Source organism: Crassostrea angulata, chromosome 9, assembly GCF_025612915.1.
Source record: "Crassostrea angulata isolate pt1a10 chromosome 9, ASM2561291v2, whole genome shotgun sequence".
Lineage (NCBI taxonomy): Eukaryota > Metazoa > Mollusca > Bivalvia > Ostreida > Ostreidae > Magallana > Magallana angulata.
The window spans coordinates 19,987,012-19,999,356 of NC_069119.1; the positions used below are offsets into that span (position 1 = coordinate 19,987,012).

General features: G+C 32.5%; 1 pseudogene; it reads left to right on the forward strand.

The window, feature by feature from the left end:
* The first annotated feature begins 5,078 nt into the window (after positions 1-5,078).
* On the forward strand, positions 5,079-9,520 carry LOC128162195 (uncharacterized; annotated as a pseudogene).
* Positions 9,521-12,345: the final 2,825 nt, after the last annotated feature.

Consider the following 12,345-nt stretch of genomic DNA (forward strand, 5'->3'; position numbering starts at 1 on the left):
TTCAAGGGTTTCTGATCTACCTCGCTTGTGAGGAACGATGCGGATCAGAAACACTTGACTTGGGAAGATGGTAATCAACTGGTCAACGATTTTATTCATAGCATCGCAAAAAAGCTCCTGGAAACGCTTCAGAGTTTTTGTCGGATATTCATGGATGGGAGAAATCTTAGAGCCAGGTAAATTAAACAATAAGTCAATAACACACATGTAAATATGCTTAACGTTGAATACGTAAACAATTTCAAGTAGTTTCTTTCCAAAAGTGATCACCTTACTCCGTAGCGCAGTGGGATAGAGGGTTTACTACGAACCTGTACACACCTCACAGCCTTATTAGCATAATCGGAACCTTTCTGGTTTTTATATTGACGAAAGAATGAAAAAACCCGAGAAAGTCAAAACTTCGTATATCTCGGGATTTTAACGAGACCAGTCTCATACTCGTGAAAATCGAGAGAGGAGTTTAAATGGAAAAAGTAAGTAAAAGTTTTTGTTTCTTATATTGGCAAGCTTTTAAATTATTTAAAGTTGCAGAACAATTGTTTATTAATGTGAAGTCGAAGTTTGGGGTGATTAGCCTTATCTCTTTAAATTTTGTTATGCAGCATGAAACAGTCTGAACAGCAATCCTCGATTTTGTCAATAATCTAAAACGTGCTAAGGAGTAGTCATTCGTCGGTAAGAACATCCTTACTTACATTGTTAAACTACTCAAAAACTCTTTTAAAAGCCTACAATGTATTAAGTCTAGTACAAGTGTTACAAAAATGTCGATAATTAATGGTCGTTGTGAAATGTGACTTGAAAGACATGTTTTAGTATGAAATGTGTATGCAGGTGAATTATAGTCAGTTTTTACACATATTGTTACGTAGCATACGTTAAAAAAATATTGTATGTTTTTCCTAGAATATTGACTATTGAGTTTGTGTCAACCATGCTTTCAGTCATTTCCATACAGAATTTCCTCGACACGTAGTATGTACACTGTACATGTGGTTTTGATATCTGTATCTCATTCAAACTGTTAACTTTATGTCTTATTTATCAATTAATGATGAGAGTGTTTATGAATCAAGGGTCTGCATTTGTTATGTAAATATAACATTATACGATTGAGAGTATGAGACAGAGATAGACTCAGAGAGAGAGAGGGAGAGAGAGAGAGTGTGTGTGTAATTACTGTGTACCGTACATGTAATTGTTATTGATTGCCTAGCTTCCATGAACCATATATATATTTCAATAATGCCACATTGCACTAGAAATATTGCTGACAAAGATGTTAAGAGAGATCATGGAGAGAGAGAGAGAGAGAGAGAGAGAGAGAGAGAGAGAGAGAGAGAGAGAGAGAGAGAGAGAGAGAGAGAGAGAAAAGCCATAACAAATTTTATAGTTATATGTCATTTCTCACTTAATGAGTTGTTATAGCTGTTATCATAGTAATGTTTTGACCATGTCTCAGATACTGCATGTGCCCATAAAAAAGTGTAATCTAAGACACACCCTTTTGTTTGATAATGACAGCATTTAGCTTTGTAATGATAGCTAGTGTATCTTTTTTCTTCTAATCTACAGGTTTACCTGCGGCTTCCAGAGGATCTGAAGATCAGGAATATAGAAAATATTGTCAATTTGATATTGCTAATGACCCAGTCAAGTCTGCTGAAGCCCAGAAGGTACTTCTTTGTCATGTAATAAACTTACAACTTGTTTTCCATATGTAGATATATTTGGTTTAAGCTGATTGAAAGCCAAGCAAGGTCATCTAAATAGCTACAATGTCTTGTGTAAAAGGGAAAGGTTTATATGGGCATCTTGTTGCAAATCTGCTTGATTATTAGCTGCAGATCTGTAGCTCTCTAGTTGAAAAAATTCGGATAGACTATCCGAATTTTTTCAACCAGAGAGCTACAGATCTGCAGCTACTTGATTATCTGTATTTTAAGGGGTGGGAACCTCTGAAAAGAATACCAGGAGTTTGAAAATATTATAAACTTTAAGAGATGTGTTTTAGACTCTCTGAGAAAATGGGATTTGCAGAAATCCCATGAATTTCTTATGCTGGAAATATGTTTTTCAGATGAGTTTTTGTTATTGACGCAATTATATTTTGGTGTACATAGAATGTTGATACTTGAAACTCATACAGACAATCTCTCTGTCCACTGGATATCTAAATATCTTTGAAGTAACACCATAAGTCCATTGAAGTAACACATTCATTACATTTAGCATGTGTGTGCAGAATTGATTGAGCCAGGTTTCCTGATGTTTCCTGATGTTGTCATATAAGTGATACATTGTACTGCTTTAAAAAGTATATATCACTTGTGACTTACTGGTATATTAGTACATATTTCATTTGTAAAATCATTTGACAAATTTAAGTGTTTTGTAGTACTGAAATGTTTTTATGGCTTTTAAAATTACTGAAAGTACATGCACATGATGCAACTTTCTTTTGACGCTGTATATATAACAAAAAGAAACTGTCAGCTGGGTTTAAAATTAGTGGCAAAATGATGTAATACATGTATGTACAATATTAGTATAGCATTGAATGATTCATTTTTGACGTCGTCGTGTCAATAACTGCCGTCAGGTGAGCAGACAAATTGAATAACGCGCGTTAGCGCGTTATGATAATTTGTCTGCTCACCTGACGGCAGTTATTGACACGACGACGTCAAAAATGAATCATTTAATGCTTATATTTACATTCCCTTACTGAAGAAATCAATTGTTTACTTAAATAAATCGATATAAAGTGCAGATCACGGAGGGAGTGAATAAGTAACAGCAGGAACAGCTGTTTTGTAAAACCGGTTTAAACTGGTTTTCACATAGACTGTTGAGATGAGATCGACGAGCATGAAAATATAATCCATGATAAATAACTCTTGAAATGGTGCTTTAAACAATAAAGTCAACTTTTTTGTTGAATAATTATAAAACATGGTGTTTTTACAACATTCATGAAATACATTTTTTAACAAATAACATAGAAATCAGTGTTTGAGAACTACTTATGTAAATTACACGTAAATTCATACGCAGTGAATAGGTGTTGCATTTAGAGGCATTTAAACGTCACGGAATTTAATGGAAAAACACAGTAGAATGTAAATATAAAAGATTACATTGTTAGTAATTGCACATTCCATAAATAACTTCATTGAATATACACATGTAAGTATTTGATGAGTGCACAATGTTTGCAAAAATCACATGTAATTCTCTTAACACTTGATGTTTATTCTATTTGAGTTTCCAGACCATGACATTAATGAATATTCCTTGAATGAAATGCATGAGGATTAGAATGGAACCTTATTCTGCCTTTTTACCAACTCACACCATCTTTTCAAGATTTATGGAGCCAACCACAGAAGAATTTGTTCTATACACATCATTCATAACATTCTTATTTATGTTGCATAACTTTAAATGTTACTGGATGAATTGTGTTCACATAATGAATACCAGCAAACTTTTTATCTAACATATGTTTTTATATTACATATTCATATACATTTTACATAACATTTTTGGAAACAGCTATTTTTTTTAAATTGGAATTTAGCCTTACTATTTTATACAAGTTTTTTTTTTAAAGGGACTTGGACACAATTTTAGATCAAAATTTTGTTTTCAATTTCTTTATGGATAAAATGATTTACTTGCACATTTTGAATAATTGACCATAATTTGAATGTTAGAAGTCAAGTTATAAGATAGATACAGGGGTACGAATTTATTGTTATGTAAACAAAGCTTGAGTCTTATGTTTGTTTACAAATAATATAAAGTATGAAATTACCATACTGATTCGATTTGATCATAAATGATATTAATGATATTATTAATAGAAAAAAGCAACATTTGAATGAAACTTACACCAATAAAACACATATGTAAATAAGAACAAGACTCTTGCTTTGTTAACAAAACAAAGAATATTTAATTCTTTATCTTTCTTTTAACTCAATATTTGACTTTCAAAATTAGTATCATGATTTTTTTAGAATGATATATGCAATTTCATTAATTTATTTTTCATTTTAAGAAAATTCATTTTAAAAAAGATCTCTTACAACCTGTGTATTTTTTTTCAGTTTACATAACACAGTGTATTAATTGAATGTAGTTGTGTAGATTTATACATGTACCTACAAGCAATATACATTTAATATTCACCAGGAACATGTACCAGCCTACTATATTTGATAAATAAATGTACTTCTTTCATGCCTTTTACTCATTGTTATATGTATTATTTATAATTAAAATACTTTGAAAACTTTTCTCAATTTATTTATTTTAGTAAGATTAAGAAACGTCCGTTATATAACTATAGTTAATGCATGTTTTCAAGAGTTGTCTCTCTTGGGGACAATAATGAATGGTCCCCAGGGTTCATGACCCTGAATATTGAGTAGGCTGTGAGGTGTGAGTAAGTCATGAGTTTGAATCCCGCTGGGGGATTTAAAATTTTTTCCTTTACAAATATTTTTAAAAGCTATTTTTGGTAAAATATTGTAAATTCTGAGAATTCTAAACCGGTGAAAGTTTTTCAATTATATAGTACTTTAATCCACATTAATATCGACAGATGTCCCATACCACCTTAACATTCACTGATGGTTTCTTGAAATTGCTTTAATCCAAAGATAAATAAAAAGATGAGTATCCAATCAAAAATCAAGCTTTTGTGTTTGATATCTTCACTTAACGTATGTAGATTAATATATAACAAACAAGAAATGTCCTTTAATGTCCTCGTTCACTCATATGCAAATTTAAAAAATCGATGCAGATTTACATAAAGGCTACCAAAAATTAATCAATCCAAAGATTAAAGAGATTAATATTTTTCAAACAAACGTTTGTGTTTGATGTTTTGGTTTTACGTTTGAAGATTAATACGTTAAAATGATAAAAAAAAGTCTTACAATCTTACATCTTGTGGACACATGAATACATATAAAATATACTTTTTTCTGATTCATCAACGTAAAACTAGATAGACAATGATCCCTTTGTACTGAAAGGGTTTTTTAGAGTGAGCTCAAAAAATGCAGGGAATAGAACGTATAATTCTGACCATCCTAGGAATTGTGGTTACTGTAGAGAACCTTATCATTGTTATTGCAGCAATACGAAATAAAAGTCTCCGAGACAACACACATTACAATTTAGTTATATCGGTGTCCGTCTGTGATTCCGTGCTTGGACTTAACGTCTTAACGTTTGGGAATGTGGTCATGCCAAATACCAACTCAAACGATAAGAACATCCACATACTCTGTACTTTTCTGGCTATTGTAACATGTGCAACCTATCATATGTCATTGGTGCAAACTTTGTTCATCAGTTTAAATCGTTACCTAGTGATCACCGAAAGTAAGCTGAACCATATCCTCTGGGACGGGAACAGAAAGTACATTATGTTCTGTGTCACGTGGATGGTAGTCATTGTTTTGAATGCGCCCATTTTGACTTTAGGTATGCAAGGATGTGATATGAACTCTTTTCTACGCAAGTCTGTGTATGCGGTCATGTTAAATTCAATCAGCGTTCTGGTTATCAGTCCAACATTCGTTTTGTATTTTCTCACTTTATGGAAGATATATAGATTACACAACAAGACATGCATCGATGATAACCCAGATCGAAATATTCGCACGAGAAAACGAATGAATAAGTCAATGAAAGTTGTAAGTCTCATTCTCATAACGTTGGTGATTTCTATCATACCTGCAGTCGTGCGCGGATTTAAAAGGGTGTTGTCTCGTTCTGATTTTGTTATTTTGCTTATTTGCTTTTCTGCTTCGAACTCAGCTGTCAATCCAATTATATATTGTACACAGATTGAAGATCTCAACAAAGAAATAAAAACAATGTTTAGAATTCACTTGTGAAATTTTGGGGAAAGAAAAAAAAGAACGACAAATGATTAAAGTTGTTTTGTGAAATCGTTACAAATTCGCGGACGCATTCACAAGCGACACTTGTGATGCTAGTTGTCAAAAGCAAAGAGTTAAAAAAAAAACCATATTAAATATAACTAGCACGAAGAAAACAACATAAAAAATAAAATGGTGGATTTTCTTATTTAAGATGCAATGCATGGAGTATCAAATATCAAAAAATAGTGTCCATTATATTATTTCAAATAGATGGACAGGACCACCTCTGTGAGGAGGTAACGATCAACGTAATAGTACCTTGAAATGGAAACATGGTATCGAAGAATGGAAAAAAAATGATAAAGGTCTTTCAAACGATAGATTATACACCTTTTTTCCAATTGTATGAAAATTGTATGTGAAAATTGTATGTGGGGGGGGGGGGGGGATGAAAAAAGAAAATTAAATATCAAAGTACCGAAGAACTGACGGTAGTTAATGTTATCGATGTTTTTTTTTTTATTCTGAAATAAACTATATGTTATTTTGCATGACAATTACAAATGTCATATAGTGTCTAATCTGTATTTTAAATACGTACATTTCTATAATCTGAATTCTCGGACTTTTTCGACAAGAATTTCGAGAAATCTCCATACTGGCATGTTAAGTAATATTTAAAGATAAATTATTAGGCCAAACTATGTATCAGTATAGAAATTTTTGTGTAAAATTGTACAGATCCAAGCAATACTGTACTTTAGTCTCGTTCAACCAGATGCTCGGCTGTCGCCGTTAATACCCGACAAGAAAGAGAGACTCTCTGCTTGTTGGAGATAAACAAAACAGCCGGGGGTCGATTTGAACGAGACTATATTGAACTCTGGCGTAGGAATACATTCGACTACAAAAATATCTAAATTGTTAGTACCATTTAAATTTGGCTATTTTCATATTATTTATAAATACGTTTCCGTGTTTACAGTTTACATTGTTGTACTGAGGCATTTCTAATAGTCTACTAAAATTTTACAATCAGTCGTCGCGTAATAAGAGAGATACAGAGGTCACATTTCTTTGTCAAGTAAACAAAGCTTTGTATACGTTTTTGAATGTTGAAATAAAAATTCCATCGTTGGACACAAACGAACGTGATAAATGCTAGGAACTATTTATTTATGCTGAAAACAAATTAGAACAGAGAGAAATCAGCTTCAATAAGAACTATTGCCGGTATACAAAACAAAATGTTTTGTATACAAAAACAGGGCACGAGCCTTGTTAACACGACAGAGAATTGTGAGCTGTGTATTTTACTGATTACTTTACGACTGCCTCTCAAATTTTGGTTGATCATTAGAAATGCATTTCTAAAGCATTATAAACACTAAAAAAAAAATTGACCAAAATCGTGACCATGCCCCTTTAAAAGTACCCATATCAACTATTCTAAACATTAAAATTGACAAAAAAAAAGATTTTAAATTTTGAGCTCAAATCGTGTCCAAGTCCCTTTAAGGGATCCAGGTTAATTCATTTCTGGTCAGATTCATTCATTTGTACCAAAATGGAAGTGTATTATGAAAAAGATTTTTAAAAAAAAGATGTTTAAAGTGGATAGAGAATGGTGTCTATGTCCTTGATTTCTTTCAGTCATATAAAGGAAATTTTAAGGGAAAATATTACAATTCGAATGTGCCTCCCAAAACATTATACACCCAACTCTAGCATTTGCAAACTGTACTCTGATTTTATTGTCGGAAAATTAACTCAATAGATTCAGTATGGAGCTATAAAACTTTTATGTAGAGTGGTGAGTGTCAACCCCGACAGTGGTTATGCCTCTTAATGTAGAACCAAGTAAGCCACGTCTTTGTCATGATGAACGTAACGTTAGTTTATGGGTTAAGGATCTGTCTTTTCGGTCAGAGACACTGAAGGATATTCATTGTTTGGTAGTTAAGAAAGCTTTATTGATCACATGTGATGAGAAATCAGGATACAGTCACATAAAAATTGATGAAGAGTCTCAGCAAGTTTTGTGTATTCAGTTTGTCAAATTGTTCATGGTGTATACAACATAATCCTTTGGTTAGAAAGCTTCGACCTTTATTTACCAATCAATAGTTATGTGTTACTTCTTCTCTTAGGACATTCTCTGTACATAATTCTCTGTACATAGATGATAGGTTTGTTGCTACTAGGGGAGATGATTTTGTAGATGATATGAAAGTTCACGAGGAAGCTAGGAAGTTGGTTTATGGTTTAGTTGAACTGTTGACAAGGTTGGGCTATACCCAAGCATTAAGTAAATGTTCTTTAAATCCTTCAAGTTGTTAGAGGTATTTAGGTTTTATTGTTGATTCTGTTAAGGAAGCATACATAGTACCAGATGATCAAAAAGTGAAATTCATAGATCTAAGAGAATCAATTTTAGAAGGAAAAGAAGTATATGTCATGACATTGTAAAGATTTACTGAAAAGTGCATTTCTATGAGTTTGGTTATCCCAGGATAAAAGTTGTTCTCTAATTTAATAGATGCTGTAATTTTTCAACGTTTGTAAAATAGTCGGTCTGTTAAAATTTCGGGACACTTAAAGAGGAAATTAAACATTGGAGATTTGTAGATAAATGGCAGGATTATTCTATATCGAGATTGGAATTTCACAAAGCAATATCAATTTACACTGATTCTTCTGGATTTAGATATGGGGCGTTTGTAAGATTAGGGGAGGAAGACCTAGTGTTAGGTGATTATTTGTCAGGAAATGATGCAAAGCCAATACATGTTACTGAGGCAGATGCAATTTTGAGGTCTTTAATGTCATCTAGCAGTATGGTGCAAGATTCACGAGTGGATGTATACACATACAGCATGACTGTTATTGGTTCTTAAAATAGTCAGGGTAAGAGATGTTAACAGCTTAATGACATCATAAAGGATATTTTTAAGTTAATGCAAAAAATATTGATTTACACCTAACTTTTGTGTTTTCAAAGTTGCATGAGGCAGATAAGCCTTTTAGAATCCTAAGTGCAGCAGATACTATGCTTAACCAAAAGGATGGACATATGGTCCACATTCAGTAGATTTAATGGCACTAGATTCTAATACAATGAGTTCAAAAGAGGGTATGCCTTTAAAACATTTTACACCTTGTGCCCCTCTATTAGCAGGTATTAATGTCTTTTGTCAAAATATTAATTAGAAAAAAAATCAACCACTATGTTTTTCCTCCCTTTAGATTGATTTTTCCTATTAATTGTTTACTGGAGCAGCGAAAGTTAACGTGTACAATCTTAGTTTCTATGATGAAGCCCTTACGTATGTGGTGGCCAAAGTTGTTAGCTAATTCGGTAGTATCATTTTGTCTTGGTGTAAACGGTGAAACAGATGTGGTTAAAATTCCATCTAAGAAGGGTTTTGTGTTGGATAATGTTGGATAATGTAGGTTTCAGGTGGCCGTTGTTTGCTTTTGTTCTTTTTTGTGTGAATCATTTTTGCATCTGGTTTTTATTGCAGAATAATCCAGGAGAAATTGAGATTGACTGGGACGTAATAGATAGGAGACTTTTGGAACTAGACGGGGTAATTGTTACTTCCTAAAAGTCTAAAAAAAAAATAATAACAGTAACAGTCTGGTAGAGTATTTTCTTGGATTTTTGAAAGCAGCTTCAGGGTCTCCAACTTTATTGTCATGCCCTCCAAATGATATCCGTAGGTTTTTAGTTTGGAAAGATCTAAAGGGAAAGACTACAATCCATTAGATAGATTGTGAAAAGTTAGGTTCAAAACGTGATTTTGATTGCGGTTGTCCTAAGAGACCTGCTTTCGGAACAGTAGAAAATTAAATTCACCAGTTGAATAACATATTTCATGAGTTTGAACGTGAAAAAACATTGGACATATTGCTGTCAAAGGGAAACCCGGCAGCCTCACCTGTGGTAAAAGAATACCATAAGTTAATTAGGGAGAAGCAAGCAAATTCAAATATATTACCAAAACAAGCAAAACCAATTTCTTATTAAAATTTAAGGCAATAGCTTTACTTATAAATAGAGAATTAGAAAGATGAATTTGACTCTTCGAGAACATTTGTTTTGATTCGAGATCAGGCATGGGTAAAAGTTCAGTTCTTTGCAGGTGTTGGGCTGGTGATTTGACCAATGTAGTTTCTCAGGAGGTCAAGATTTTAGATGATGGTTCTGGTTTGGTATTTCAGATACATTTGGTAAAATTGAGGTGTTTGAAAGGAAAGAATAACTCTTTTGTTCAAAAGGTGCAAAGACATAGTTCTTCGTCCGGTCAAAGATTTGTTAGATTATTTTATATTGGCCCAAAAATTGAAGGTCGATCTTTCGAAGGGCTATTTGTTTAGAATTGTGTCAGAAAATGGAAGGGTTTTAGATAAAAATGTAAATAACTCTGTAGTTTATGAAAGATTGTTATATTATCTTTCAACTTTGGCTATTTACAAGGGCAAAACACCTCATTGTTTCAGAGATGGTTGTGCAATTGCAATTGCTTTGTCGAGATCTGCTGAAAATGTGGATCAGGTGATGAGACAAATTGGTTAGTTTGTCAAGTGCACAGTATTATAGTAGAATACAATGATTGATTCAGGTGTTGTTGCTACAAAGTTAGCAGAGTCTCTATTTCAAGGAAATGGAATTGAATCTCAGTACAAAGGAAAGGCAGATAATGAATCTTTGAGTAAAAGCCTTTCATTGAGAGATTGAACATTTAATGATGTGCTTGGGTGTTATTAATGCCGATAGAGGGTGTTGTTATTTGTCTTTGTTTGTAAGCATATTCAAAGGACATAATCATATGCTAAACTAAAGTTTTGCTAATGCAATTTTTTATGCATAAAATCGTGCATAAAATGTATGCATAAAAATGTTTGCTTGTTTTCTTTTAGTATTGGGAGAAGGTTATTATTTTCTTTAGGTTACTGAACTGAAGGAGCATGTATGATTGATAAACTGCACAGGTTTTATGCCCAAAACTGAAATATATCCTGAATGCAGGAGGGTATTATACACTAAGTATAAGGTAAGGGCCTCTTTCGTTAATACCCAAGCGGAAGGACATGTGAAGTATAATTCATTTTTAAGAAATCCATGCTGGTTTGTAGATATGTATAAAAAGGACGGAGTAATGAACTTTATAAGGATTATCTTTTAAATACTGTTTCTACCCCTCTGTAGGCGTCAAAAGGGGGTGTAGTATGTTAATATAATATTGGCGTGCGGTATGCATCTATTTGCATATGGTATACATCTATAGAAAACGCTATTAAATGACCAATTTTAAAGGTAAAATGCAAAAGATGCAGTGCTTAATATCATCCTACATTCAGATTTAAATCCCTGCAAATGTTTTTGCCCAAAACTAAAACATTATCTGAATGCAGTAGGGTATCAAACACTGAGGATAGGGAAATGCAGCTTTGAAAGCTTAAAATGTATAAAAAAAATGAAAACCGCAACTTCGCAAAATCACGAAAATCCTAATCCCGATGGGGAGGGGGGCTTCATATAACATCAATATCAATTTCCCTGTTAGTTTCCTCCCTTTTTATTCCAGTTTTACTTGCTCCGCCTAAAATGGGGGGGGGGGATCAAACTCCTTCCCGAAAAATGGAGGGGGGGAGCAAACTCCATGTTAATTTACTTTTGATATGTTAATTTTTAAAACAAAAAGTATGCTGCGAAAATGTGTGTGTGTGTGTGTGGTGGGGGGGGGGGGTGTGACATCCCCCCCCCCTGATGTTGTATTCATGATTATACTCTTAAACATACGATTATATTTATTGAGTGTGTACTATTTTTTTTTTTTAGTTTTGCTTGTTTAAAGAAATCCACTTGTTAAAAGTGAAGTGAAGTTAGTGAATGTCCCTTTTTCAATAATGTTTTTTAACAGTTAAACATATATTTTTTTTAAAATGAATCTTTTCAAAAAGTTCTAACTTAACAATTTTTTTTAATTTTCGGGCATAAATTATTTCAAGTTACTTTGAAAAATGAATGGAATATAAATAAAATAGATATATTTTAGGGCAAAAAAGATTTTTAAGTTACTTTTACGCATAACGTCTTCGATTTAAATAATATATAAAAAAAAAAGTGTGAGTGCTTGTTCCTTCATCTTTGTTGGTTATCATTTATTTGGAAAACATCCAAAAGGATTCGTTAATAATTAAAGATTTGTAAATCTTGAATCAATCATGAAAACAAATTTGTAAAACCTCTGTCAAGATAAATATGATATATCTATTGTATTCATATTCCATTAATTTTTCTTGAAGTTTTTTAAGTACTACATGTAGTTTCTTTATGTACATGTTTTTTTTTAAGTATTGGTGTCCGAAAAACAACCATAATAATATCAAACATGTTCTATCACGTCCAATTTTGATCAATTTATTT